This window comes from Lissotriton helveticus, chromosome 7, assembly GCF_964261635.1.
Source record: "Lissotriton helveticus chromosome 7, aLisHel1.1, whole genome shotgun sequence".
In the NCBI taxonomy this organism is placed as follows: Eukaryota; Metazoa; Chordata; class Amphibia; order Caudata; family Salamandridae; genus Lissotriton; species Lissotriton helveticus.
The window spans coordinates 1,693,157,607-1,693,171,849 of NC_136068.1; positions in this window are offsets into that span (position 1 = coordinate 1,693,157,607).

The following is a 14,243-nucleotide window of genomic DNA, read 5'->3' on the forward strand; positions in this document are numbered from 1 at the left end:
GAATTTATCGAATGTTTGGAGACCATAGAGTTACAAGAATCATCATTGCAGACTTTTCATGAGGAAATTCCTGATGAGATGATTGAAGAGGAAATTCCTGATGAGGACATGTTATTAGTTCTTTCAAATTATGAAAATTCAGAAGATGTTGCCTGGGGGTGGGTCGTCAGTAGCAGTCTGTTGTGCGAATAGTTCCAAGGCAGCAGAACGCGCTGAAATCTAGATGGCACGAAAGTGATGTCTAGTAAGTTGCCGCCCAGCAAATAACGGCGTGGGGCACCGCGGGGGTGAGTGAGTCCAGTAGGCACCACAGCTATTCTTACCGGCATTGCAGAATTACTGCTGGGGACAATGCCTGTGCTGTAGCAGGGTCACAGCAGAAACAAAAAGGATTCTGTTGAAGATGTTGTTGGTTTTCAATTTGAAAACAGTTCTGGTTTCAACTGCTATGCTAATGTAGTGGTTAATGTTTTGTTTTCTCTAGAAAATGTAAAAGAGGGGGAGGCAGTCCAAAGTTCCGTTAAAAGGGCAAAGGAAAGGATCGGTGGTTTGAACTATCAGTCAAAAAGGGGAGGGGGTGCAACAATTTTTCCTACCGGGTCACACTGTGCTTTCACCGGAACTGAGGTCTGCAGGATTCTAGTAATTCAAAGTGAGGCTGGCGCCAGCATGGGAGCGCCGACGTCCCGCGGATACAGTTTCGTCACTCCACGGGCGATCATGGCAGTCATTCCCCATCGGGGGTCGGAGACTCCCGCGGCTCCTCTAGAATCTTCAAGGTCGTGGAGGACTACGGTGGTGGAGTCAACCAGTGACCGGGCCATTTCTTTATGCTGGGCCCGCTCTTGCCAGGTCGACCGCCATTTTGAGAGTTTGGTAGCTACTGGCGATCGCGGGGTCAAATGAGCGGACGGGCTCCACCCTGCCGGGCGAGACGTTGCAGCATGGCTACAGTGGAAGAACCCTTTTCCGGGCGCCTGGAGCGCTGAGGGTGCAGCTGGGAAGCCTCCACCTGGGGAGGCGGGAGAGGCCTGTTCGCACCGTCTCTCCCTCCCAGTGCACCCCACGGCGTCTCGCTTGACATTTGTTATGGCCGGACCAGGAGATGAGGACGAGGGGGGGGGTCGGAGGCATGTGCAAGACATCCCCCCCCCAGTGTTGTCGCAGCCATTATTCAAGAAAGAAGAAGTGTCCCGTCCGTCTTCGGGCCGGGCTTCCGGTAGATGTCGGCCGGACGCCCCTGGCTCTGGCCCCATGAACGGGTTTCTTGGTTTATCGGCTGCAGCCGGATCCCGTCGGCCTCGGCCCCCCGACCGTTGGTGGCCGGACCGGAAGAGCATGTGGCGGGACTACCTGCAACTCTCAAGGGCCACCGCGGCCAGACTGGGAGAGAGAGGGGAGGGTCGAGGAGACATTCCCCCCCCTGCAACTGTTCAGCGTTGTAAAGGCAATCCCCTGGCCGGGTCCCGCTGGCCTCAGCCTCTCCTCCGGCTACACCCTACGTTAGGATCTCCTGGCCGAGGCGTGGCAGCAGGACCCGCCTTATATGGGCTGCTACCGGCTGGGCGTAGCCGCAACCCTGCCCCACCTTGGTAGTTTCCAGAGTGGGGGCGGATGTTCTACTGACTTGCATTTTCCCTAGTCTATCGATTTTTTTGGCGTGGCAGGCGGTGGGACAGCGAGGGGTGATTTGGTTTCTCTTACTGTTTTTCTGGTCTCTCACCACTGGCATATTTTAACGTTTTCTTGTTTCTAGGACATTAATAGGTTTTATCATTACGTTATGTTATCGTTTCTTTGTTCGTTGTTTAATAAAAGTTCATGTTCATCAGTGGCCTACTGATTTTCGTTTTCCTATTCTTTTCTTTCCAGGTTGTTTCATGCTAAAGTTTCTGTTAACAGGATACAGTGATCACTTCGTTATTATTGCATATGTCCTTTTCACTAGGGGTGCTCTCTGGTCGGGCCAGATGACCTATCTCTAGTAAATGGTCCGGGTCAAACAGGTGCATCAATCAGTGGGGAGTAGATAGGCATGACAGATTACAACGGGGGAGAAAGGTCCGCATTACGTACCCTTTCACTACTTGCAAAGATTTTCCTACGTTTATTTGCAAACCGGGAATACCTCCAAAAAGAACTAATTCCCAAACAGTCAATGTTCGGACAATCAATCAATCAATGAGGAATGAAATAGGTACGACGTGTTAAAGGCTTGCGTTACCTACCCTTCACTATCTGCAAAGGGAGAGAGAATATTCCTATTCTTCCTCGTTTGCAGGCAGAGAAGATCCTTAAGAGAACCAACTTCGAACAATTCAATGCTCGATTCAAACAATCAACAAGGGGTACTGTGAACACAAATGAACGCCGCTTATGTACATACACATTGCTATTTTCAACAGGTTGTTCCTAATGTTTCTATTTTAGCGAGGTCAAAAAGAGATCCCATTAGTGGCCTACTGATTTTGCTCGATTCCTTTTGTTTTTTTACACGATTTTTCGCTATCTGCAAAGACTAAACAGAGTATTGCGACTCTGTGCTTGTTTGTAAATAGAGAATGAACCAAAGAGAACAATCAATCAAATGGAGAGAGAAGCAGGCACGACGGATTACAACGGGGGCAAAGGCCTGCGTTAACTACCCTTCACTATCTGCAAAGAGAGAGTACTCCTAATAGAAATGAGGGGTGGGGAGCAGCATTCAAAGCAGATCAGTGTGCATAAACACGAAAATGTTTTTACTTACCACGTACTTGACATTCGACAGTTTATGATATTTGCTATTAAAAAACCATTGAAATTCACTGAAAAAACCATAGGTTATAGACCATATATAGTTAGGAATTAGCATTTACAAAACCTTGAAAATTCACTGAAAAAACCATAGGTTATAGACCATATATAGTTAGGAATTAGCATTTAAAAAACCTTATTTTACTCACACAAAACCATTGAAATTCCATATATAGTTAGTTGCACTAACTATATATCGCGCACCCGCAATCCACTGCTGATCATGTCACATATTACATCATTCATGACATGGTCAGTGACATCACTGATGACATCACTGATGACATCTCAAATGACATCACTGATGACATCAATGATGACATCTCATTTGACATCATTCTTGTGCTAATACGATAAACCTCTTAGATACACTCAGTGTATACAGACACTCACACACTGTCACTCATCCATGAAGTTACTCACACACGTAGTCAGTCATGCAAAGAAACAATCTCACCTCCATTTCTTCAACTATACAGTTATACACACCTTACTTATTCAAACATATACTAACACATATTTACTCTCTTATACAATCCCTGATACAAGTTCACAATGATCCATACAACCACTCACATATTCAGTGGCTCTCATGCACAGTTATTTATATATGCCAACTCTCACATGTACTGTGTTTTACATATGTACTTACTATGACATGTAGCATTGAGATATCCATTCACTCATCAATACACTCATGCACACAGTCAACTGCCCATGTAGCTGTTTCCACATGCACTCTTGAACTCATACACCTAGTGAATCAACTGCTCACACATCTATGCACAGAGTCACACACCTCCCAGCCACCCCTACACAAACTCAATCTCCCATACAAATACTTGGGCAACCAATCAATAACACATATAGCCTCTCGTATAGCTAATGATCAACACATGCAGCAGTTTACATCACAACAGACATAATAATGCACAAATTAAGACAGTTTAGTCACTAACCCATGCATTCAGTGAGACACATTTAATCACTCACTCATACAGTCAGTCACGCACCTACTAAATCCTTCATCCAGACACTTATACATCCACTCATTCTTCAATATGTAAGACATATTTTAACTTTACAGAAACATACAGTCACTGGATGTTGTCATCAGTGATGTCATCAGTGATGTCATTTGAGATGTCATCAGTGATGTCATCAGTGATGTCACTGACCATGTCATGAATGATGTAATATGTGACATGATCAGCAGTGGATTGCGGGTGCGCGATATATAGTTAGTGCAACTAACTATATATGGAATTTCAATGGTTTTGTGTGAGTAAAATAAGGTTTTTTAAATGCTAATTCCTAACTATATATGGTCTATAACCTATGGTTTTTTCAGTGAATATATATATATATATTGTTGTTGATTGCTTTATTTCGATATGCATGTATCATAAAAGCATTACAGAAAAATAGGAAAATAAAACAGCATATCGAAAATGTTATGTTATGTTATGTTATTTGGTATTTTTATAGCGCACAGCTGCCCCAGCAAAGGGGCGTCCTGGCGCTCTGACAGATGCTGTAACATAACACATAATAAAAGAAAAGGAATTAACTAGATGCCGGGAACAGGAAGGTTTTAATCGCCTGCCTGAAGGTGAGCAAATCTTCAAGGGCTCGAATGTGAACAGGGAGCGAATTCCATAAACTTGCCGCTAGCACCCTAAAGGATCGGCCACCCATTCTGCTCAGCTTGAAGCGTGGACAGATGGCTAGATGAAGCCCCTCTGATCTCAAGGATCTAGAAGGCTTGTAGGGTATAAGGAGAGGAGCAAGTGCCGGCGGCGACGAAAATTTTAGAATTTTAAAGGCCAGACACAGCGCCTTGAATTTAATGCGCTGTCTGACCGGGAGCCAGTGCAAGGCCGTGATGGTACCAGACACTGAACAGTGTCTGGGAAGGCCCACAATGGCTCGTGCCGCGGCATTTTGTACTCTTTGGAGCCTAGAGGCCTCCGCTTGATTCACCCCTAATAGCAGTGAACTGCCGTAGTCCAGCCGAGAAAGTATTGAGGCTTGGACTACAAGCTGTCTGGTAGGGGGATCAAAGTACTTTAGGACCGGCCTAGTACCACGCAGAATTCCGTAGCACGTGGCAGCCACCTTCTTGGTGTGATCTCTGAAGGTCAACGCAGAGTCTACCCATACTCCTAAATTTCTCACTCCAGCAGCTGGAATAGGAGTGACACCAAGCTCCGAAGGCCACCACTGATTTCCCCATTGCTCCGCGTGCTTCCCTAGAACCAATACCTCCGTTTTGGTGGCATTCAACTGGAGGCAGTTGGTGCGGAGCCAGCCGGCTACTGCCAAGAGACCCGCACGGAATCTGGGGGCCTCCACCTCAGGGTCTTCACTAAGTGTCACCGCTAGCTGTGTGTCGTCAGCGTATGAGGTCATCGTAAGACCCCACTGTTTGACGACACCAGCCAACGGTTTCACATAGAGGTTGAACATTGTTGGGCTCAACGAAGATCCCTGTGGTACCCCGAGCTCCAAAGGATAAGTGGCAGATTGACCAGGTGGTATAGCCACTTTAAAGGAGCGGTCTGCCAGAAAGGACCGAAACCACTGGAGAGCGACATCCGTCACTCCCGCCTCCTGTAAGCGTTGGATAAGTATATGGTAGGACACAGTATCGAAGGCAGCGCTTAGATCTAATAGTATAAGCGCTGCAGTATGACCTGAGTCAAGTACCTGGCGAAGATGTTCCGTGATGTAAAGTAATGCCGTCTCGGTACTGTGTCCTGACCGGAAGCCGTTCTGACTGGAATCCAGAATCTGGTTGCGAGCCAGATGTTCGGACAGAACAGAGTTGACATGGGCTTCTGTTACTTTGGCGATCCAAGGCAACAGGGAGATAGGTCGATAGTTTTCTGGCAGTCGGGGATCAGAGTTGGCTTTTTTTAATATCGGAGTGACCACTGCCTGTTTCCATGCCACCGGTACCGTTCCACAAGACAGTGACATATTGATAAGGTTCAATATGGGGTCACGGCAAAGCGGGGAAAGTGTATTAATGAAGGCTGGCTTTAAGGGGTCCGCAGGAGAGCCTGACTTGACCTTAAGGCTAAACCTGTCAAAGGCCTCACTAGACAATTCAGGTAGAATGGCCAGAGGCTCAAAATCTGCCGTGACAGGGGTAAAAGCCAATCGATCCTTGTGGAGTGTGTCCTTGTGGAGTGTGTCAAACCCACGATAGATTTTTGCCACTTTCTCCACAAAAAAGGAGGCCAATTTGTCACAGTGCAAGTCTGTGCAAATCACCTCTGATGAGGATCTATTTTTCATAAGATCCTTCAATACCTTAAAAATCAGTTTTGAAGGATTGGGGATGGTAGCAAATTCTTGCGCGTAAAATGCAGCTCTTGCTCTGCAGATAGCTCTATGGTAGAGCTTCAGCTCAGTGAAATATCGAGATTTCAGCGCGGGGTCATAGGAACGTCTCCATTCCCTCTCTGTTTTACGGCAGGATTTCTTCAATTCTGCGAGAGATTTATTATACCAGGGGCTAGGTGTTTTTGTCCGGCCTTTCGACCACCGCAAAGGTATAAGAGCGTCCAAGGCATCTGTAATCCAAGCGCAGAACTGTTGATATCCTTGATCCACATTCGTGAAGGTACTCAGCGGTTTTCGCTCTAGTATACCGTAGAACTCTTCCAACGTAAGCTTATGCCAAGGCCTTTTAAAGATAGGCCTGTCTGTGGATATAAAAGGCTTATCGTGGACTGGACAGAAAGCTTCTATTAACAGGTGATCAGTCCACCCCATCAGCCTCGGTTCTGACAACCTTAACCCATCTAGTGTGGAGAAGAAGGGGTCAAGAATATGGCCTCCCGAGTGGGTTGGAAGGGTAACGAGCTGAGTCAGTTGGAGAGCTTCCAGATCCGCCAATAAGGAGCTCACGATAGTGGAAGATCCATTATCAAAATGGATGTTGAGGTCACCCAAAATATTAAAATTGGCACAGCCGAGTGCTATAGGACTGACCATGTCTGCCAGCGCAGACCTAAAAACCGAATCATTGCCGGGGGGGCGGTATACAAGGAGGCCACTGAAAGTAAATTGATGGGAAAAGGCAACTTTAAAAATGGCGCTTTCACAAGCGGGTAGCCCTGACGGCTCCCATTCCGCCGGAAAACAGGATTTGACTGCCATAGCAATACCGCCACCTCTTGTGGTCCTGTTAGAAGTGAAGATGGTATAGTTCTGAGGGAATGCAAGATTCAATATGGCAGAGTCGGAGTCCTGGAGCCAAGTTTCTGTCATTAAGAAAACATCGGGATCCTCTTTCTCTATCAGGTCATAGATAGACAAGTGATGTTTTACAAGTGATCTAACATTAAGGCACCAAATACGTGGATCTCGCGATGCAACAGGTAATCGTGTGGTTGGGGCGGCATTCTCCAAGGAGCATATTTTAGTAGGGCTCTTAAGAGACCAGCCATTACAGGCGCAGCTGTATGGGCCAATTAAAGGGTCCACAGGCTTACACGCATCTCCTTTGGACGTTTGCCCTATGACCAGCAGCTCTGACCGTGTATAGGAAATCATCCCAGCCAGGGGCGGCGAAACAATGATGAGTTGATATACAGAGCCTGCCCAGCCTCGCGCTGCCTCGGCGCGGACGAGCGCAGACGGGCAGGACTCTGGCACGACTCCGGCTAAGCGACGGCGTCCTCACCTGCGCGTCCCGCTGCGCGGGAGATGGGAGCTTTAAGTAGGCTCGCCAATTAAAGCGCGAGCGCGAGGACGCTCCAAGATGGCGCCCAAAGCTATCTTTCTATTCCCTACCCAAAATGGCGCCCACAATGAGCCACCCCCGGGATCCAGACCCGCCAAAACGGCGGTGAGGGAGCCGATTATGTGCAGTAAGAGGAGGGGGCCAGGACCCTACTAAAATCAGGGAATAAGTGCAGAAATTAAAATCCAAACAAGATACAAAACGAGGAAAGTTAAAAGCGCGGCGAAGCGCCTGCAGCAGCGCCAGCAGCAGCGTGTGTCCAATCAGGTAAGCATCTGTCAAGGCCTGCCCTGAAAATGAGTTCGCCTTAAGTAGGCTCGCCAATTAAAGCGCGAGCGCGAGGACGCTCCAAGATGGCGCCCAAAGCTATCTTTCTATTCCCTACCCAAAATGGCGCCCACAATGAGCCACCCCCGGGATCCAGACCCGCCAAAACGGCGGTGAGGGAGCCGATTATGTGCAGTAAGAGGAGGGGGCCAGGACCCTACTAAAATCAGGGAATAAGTGCAGAAATTAAAATCCAAACAAGATACAAAACGAGGAAAGTTAAAAGCGCGGCGAAGCGCCTGCAGCAGCGCCAGCAGCAGCGTGTGTCCAATCAGGTAAGCATCTGTCAAGGCCTGCCCTGAAAATGAGTTCGCCTTAAGTAGGCTCGCCAATTAAAGCGCGAGCGCGAGGACGCTCCAAGATGGCGCCCAAAGCTATCTTTCTATTCCCTACCCAAAATGGCGCCCACAATGAGCCACCCCCGGGATCCAGACCCGCCAAAACGGCGGTGAGGGAGCCGATTATGTGCAGTAAGAGGAGGGGGCCAGGACCCTACTAAAATCAGGGAATAAGTGCAGAAATTAAAATCCAAACAAGATACAAAACGAGGAAAGTTAAAAGCGCGGCGAAGCGCCTGCAGCAGCGCCAGCAGCAGCGTGTGTCCAATCAGGTAAGCATCTGTCAAGGCCTGCCCTGAAAATGAGTTCGCCTTAAGTAGGCTCGCCAATTAAAGCGCGAGCGCGAGGACGCTCCAAGATGGCGCCCAAAGCTATCTTTCTATTCCCTACCCAAAATGGCGCCCACAATGAGCCACCCCCGGGATCCAGACCCGCCAAAACGGCGGTGAGGGAGCCGATTATGTGCAGTAAGAGGAGGGGGCCAGGACCCTACTAAAATCAGGGAATAAGTGCAGAAATTAAAATCCAAACAAGATACAAAACGAGGAAAGTTAAAAGCGCGGCGAAGCGCCTGCAGCAGCGCCAGCAGCAGCGTGTGTCCAATCAGGTAAGCATCTGTCAAGGCCTGCCCTGAAAATGAGTTCGCCTTAAGTAGGCTCGCCAATTAAAGCGCGAGCGCGAGGACGCTCCAAGATGGCGCCCAAAGCTATCTTTCTATTCCCTACCCAAAATGGCGCCCACAATGAGCCACCCCCGGGATCCAGACCCGCCAAAACGGCGGTGAGGGAGCCGATTATGTGCAGTAAGAGGAGGGGGCCAGGACCCTACTAAAATCAGGGAATAAGTGCAGAAATTAAAATCCAAACAAGATACAAAACGAGGAAAGTTAAAAGCGCGGCGAAGCGCCTGCAGCAGCGCCAGCAGCAGCGTGTGTCCAATCAGGTAAGCATCTGTCAAGGCCTGCCCTGAAAATGAGTTCGCCTTAAGTAGGCTCGCCAATTAAAGCGCGAGCGCGAGGACGCTCCAAGATGGCGCCCAAAGCTATCTTTCTATTCCCTACCCAAAATGGCGCCCACAATGAGCCACCCCCGGGATCCAGACCCGCCAAAACGGCGGTGAGGGAGCCGATTATGTGCAGTAAGAGGAGGGGGCCAGGACCCTACTAAAATCAGGGAATAAGTGCAGAAATTAAAATCCAAACAAGATACAAAACGAGGAAAGTTAAAAGCGCGGCGAAGCGCCTGCAGCAGCGCCAGCAGCAGCGTGTGTCCAATCAGGTAAGCATCTGTCAAGGCCTGCCCTGAAAATGAGTTCGCCTTAAGTAGGCTCGCCAATTAAAGCGCGAGCGCGAGGACGCTCCAAGATGGCGCCCAAAGCTATCTTTCTATTCCCTACCCAAAATGGCGCCCACAATGAGCCACCCCCGGGATCCAGACCCGCCAAAACGGCGGTGAGGGAGCCAATTATGTGCAGTAAGAGGAGGGGGGCAGGACCCTACTAAAATCAGGGAATAAGTGCAGAAATTAAAATCCAAACAAGATACAAAACGAGGAAAGTTAAAAGCGCGGCGAAAAATGTGACTGTACATTAAGAATAAGAGGAATAAAAGCACAATTGATTAGAATAAATTATCTAAGACAAAATTAAATTGATACTGACAGTCTTTTTAGTCGAATCAACCACGCCCATTTTAAAAACTTGGAAACAGCACAAACAATAGTGGGGGCTGTGTTGGTTAATAAAATCCGGAGGGCGACCGTATGATGGCGGGTGCCCAGTTCTCTACAAATTGGTTTGAGCCATCGAGATCTGGGGCGCACATAATCCGGACATTCAAATAGAAGATGTGGCACAGTCTCTGGTTTATCGGAGCATAGGGCACAATAACGTGATGCTGACTGAGACTTATTCCACCTGGAGCAAAGGTCAGCAAGGGGTAGAGTTCCTAATCGGAATTTAATGTACAAAGACTGGTCCATGGCGATGGTGATTAAGTCCATGTAGGGCTCAAAGGAAACAACATCTTTTATTAGCAAAAAAGCTGCGGTGGCATTGCAGTGCTGCTGGTTGCTGGTGCGCTTCGTGGAGACCCATTCCCAATATAGTTTTTTTAAAGAGTCCTTTGGGGGGGCGGAGTGGCTAAGACAACAGGATTCCAAACCTAGATCCCCATGAAGTTGATTAATGTCCCTGAGCCATTTGATCTTCCGCCAACCAACAGAGCACATCACCTCTGCTAATCCGTCAGCATAGGGTTTTAACTCCGGAACCCTCCACAGGCAAGCCCAAAGCAGGAGAGGGCGAAGGCGTGCCTGATCCCCAATTGCTTTGCAGCCTACATCCATTAGCACGGGGACTGTCGGGGTGCTCATCGGGATAGCAAGGAGATCTTTAATGAATTTGTTCTCGGCCTTGCTCAGAGATTCCAATTTGCCTTGGCCCCACAGTTCAGCTCCGTAAAGTGACGCGGAAACAGCTCGGGCTTTATAGATGTCAATTAATGGAGCAACACATTGGTTGAGTTGCTGTACTCCTTGAGAAGGGCCCCCCACACCCTTTTATGGCTGATTATCATTTTATTGATGTGGGCAGACCAGTTCATCGAATCACTTAAACGGATTCCCAGGTAGTCAAATTCTGCCACTCTTTCAAGGGGGGTTGAATTCAGAGCAGGGGGACGGCCAAGCTTGCGGGGAGGGTGCATGACTAAATACTTGGTCTTGTCCACATTAATGACGAGTCCTCTGATGGTGCAAAAGTGCTGGAAGCGATTCAGGAGTTTCTGGAGTCCTTGGGGGGTTTTTGAAATGAGGAGAGTGTCATCGGCGAACAGCAATGTTGGAATTTTTATGCCTCCCAAGGTGGGGCGTCTGCTGGTTCGCCGAGCAGGTGCTCTACCAACCCCATTGATGTAGAGGGAAAATAGGGTGGGAGCCAAAACACAGCCCTGCCGCACTCCCCTCTCGACCCTGATCTTTTCTGTCTTTTCCCCATTTAGGCCCCATCTAACCTGGGCATAGGTGGCATTATGCAATTTAATAAGCAGGTTTAGAATGTACGGGGGCATCCCTAGGCCGTGCAACACCCTCCAGAGTTCCTCCCTCTGAACCAGGTCAAAGGCAGTCTTTAGATCTATAAAGGCCAGGTAAAGACTGCCTTTGCCTAGCTCCACCACCTTCCAGTACAATACCATGAGCCTGAACACTTGTTCTATAGTTCCGGTTCCTGAGAGAAACCCGGCTTGCATGTCAGACAGAATGTGGTTGTCATCCACCCATTGTAAGATCCTCCCCAGAATAGCTTTCCCCGCCAGTTTCTGACTTGAGTCGATTAGGCTTATGGGCCTATAGTTCCCGGGTAGGTCCCTGCAACCCTTTTTAAAAATAGGCACTACCACGGCCCCTTTCCAGGAATCTGGGACAGGACCTCCCTTGATGATTGCATTAAGAAGGGCCGAGATCAGTACCCCCCATTCTTCTGAGTTGGCTCGGAAAATATCTCCTGGGAGGCCGTCCGGGACAGCTGCTTTTAGTGGCACCAGGGTTTTAATCTGCTTTGTAACATCCTGTACAGAAAACAGGTCCAGGTCTCTATCAAGGGTGTATGGCGGAAGAATGAAGGGATCATTAAACTGGCCTTCTATGGCGGAATAGAGTGTTTGAAAGTGGGTAAACCATGTCTGGGCATTAATGCTACAGGTCCTCAGGGTATCCTCAGGACGATTCCTGTTTCCCACCAAGTCCCAAAAGCCTTTAGCATCTCTCCTTTGGCTGGCTGCCAAAAGGTCCTGCCAGTAGTTGACCTCCCACTCCTTCTTAGCGTTTTGTTTGGCAAAGGGAATAGTGCCTTCTGGCCACCCTGATCCTAATGGGTATTTTAGATTTGACTGCTTCAATAAGGAGTAACTTCGCCTCCCTACACTTCTGGTTAAACCAGCCCTGTCTAGCCCTTAAACGGGGATTCCTCCTGTTGGTACTAACTGGGACTATAAAAAGGTCACTGATAGCCTGGGTTAGGGCACAGAACCTGGTAGTCACATTCAACAACCCAGCCTCGCAAGTGTCGTGGTTATCTAAAGCTGCGGTGAGAAGCTGCATTATGGCATTAGTCTTCTCCTCTGAGAGTAACAGCTTTGCCCACTTTAGTCGTCGACCGCAGTTGGAGACTGCTGTCGAATCCGGGGTGGGATTGCAAGCAGTTCTACTCTCAGTGCCAGATAGCCACCTATGGGACAATGTGAGCGAGAGGAGATTGTGATCACTCTCCACGGAAGGTAAAATCACCATGTCATTAACTATGCTCCACAAATTTACGTCAAGAAGAAAATAATCAATTCTTGACGAATGTCCAGGCCTGTTGTAAGTATGGGCTCCTGCTTTGTCAGAACCAGTCCTGCCGTTAGCTGCACTCAGACCAAACTCCAGTGCTTGGCCACGCTTCCCATACCGTCGGAACTGGAGTTTAATCTCCTAGCGGCCAAGATTAAGTCTGGTTCGCCGGATGACCCTTTGAGACCGGCACAGTTTCTGGACTCGGCGTCTATCTGCCTTCCACCGATTCGACAACTGGTGGATCAATCCCTTACCACCGGATCAGTGCCACCTAGTTGGAAGGCAGCCTGTGTCATGCCCATCATTAAGAAGCCGGGACTGGATCCAGTGAAGCCGGAGAGTTATCGACCTATCTCCCTCCTTCCATGGGTGACAAAAATCACAGAGGCCCACGTGAATAACATCCTAACAAAACATCTGACCTCTGCACACCTACTGGATCCCACACAGAATGGTTTTAGACCCGGCCATAGTACAGAGACGGCACTCCTATATATGGTGGAACATCTCCGCTCTGTACTAGATGCAGGTCAAACGGCGGCACTGGTCTTATTAGACCTTAGTGCCGCCTTTGACACTGTATCCCACACCATTCTTGTCCGTAGGCTTGGTGAGGCTGGCATATCAGGCCAGGCGCTTGACTGGTTCCAATCGTTTCTCTCGGAACGATCATTTCAGGTAGTAGTGCCACCGTTCAGATCAAAACCTCACGCCATTACTCAAGGAGTTCCGCAAGGTTCGGCGTTGAGCCCCACTCTTTTCAACTTATATGTCCAACCTCTGGCGGCGGTTGCGAAGAGTTGGGGTCTCACAATGGTATCCTACGCCGATGATACTCAATTGGCAGTGGTTCTCAATGGGGACTCTGACCAAGCAGCATCATACTTTGCGGATGGCCTGAGGGCTGTTGCTGGCTGGCTCACCACCAACTGCCTACAGCTTAACGCCCTCAAAACCGAGGTGATGGTGTTAGGGAAACATCCAGATCTGTGGGGTGCGAGCTGGTGGCCCAATGAGTTGGGACCCCCCCCTAAACCGGTCGCCGAATTTAAAAATCTCGGAGTGTGGCTGGATTCCAAACTCACCTTCTCGTGTCACACCAAGAAGGTGGCGTCCACATGCTTTGGAATATTGCGTGGTCTGAGGCCTATTCTTAAATTTTTCGATGCCTCCACCCGCCAGTTGGTGATTCAAGCCAGCATTGCATCAAGGCTCGACTACGCAAGCTCACTGTTTTTGGGTGCCAATCAGGCGGAGGTCCTGCGTCTCCAACGGGTGCAGAACGCGGCTGCCAGGGCTCTGGTAGGCCTGCCACGGTTTTGCTCAGCCCGCAGCACAATTTGTAAACTACATTGGCTGCCAATAATCAGGCGCATAGAGTTTAAGACTCTGTGTTTTACGTTCCAAATCCTTAAAACTGACACCCCTACCATTCTCCAGCATCTTTTGACCCTGTACACGCCATCTCGTAGCCTGCGCTCTGCGGGTCAAAATTTAGCACTTGTGCCGCGTTTTAAAAAAAGTAGACTGGGTGGTCGCTCTTTTACTGTGTTGGCCGCTAGGCTGTGGAATGCGCTTCCTGCGCATATCCGAGCCTTAGAAGATCTCTTAGCTTTCAGGAAGGCAGTCAAAACGTATCTTTTTCCCTTATCTTATTAATATTCCCTGACCTTTTTAATCTGTGAGTTATGTTGC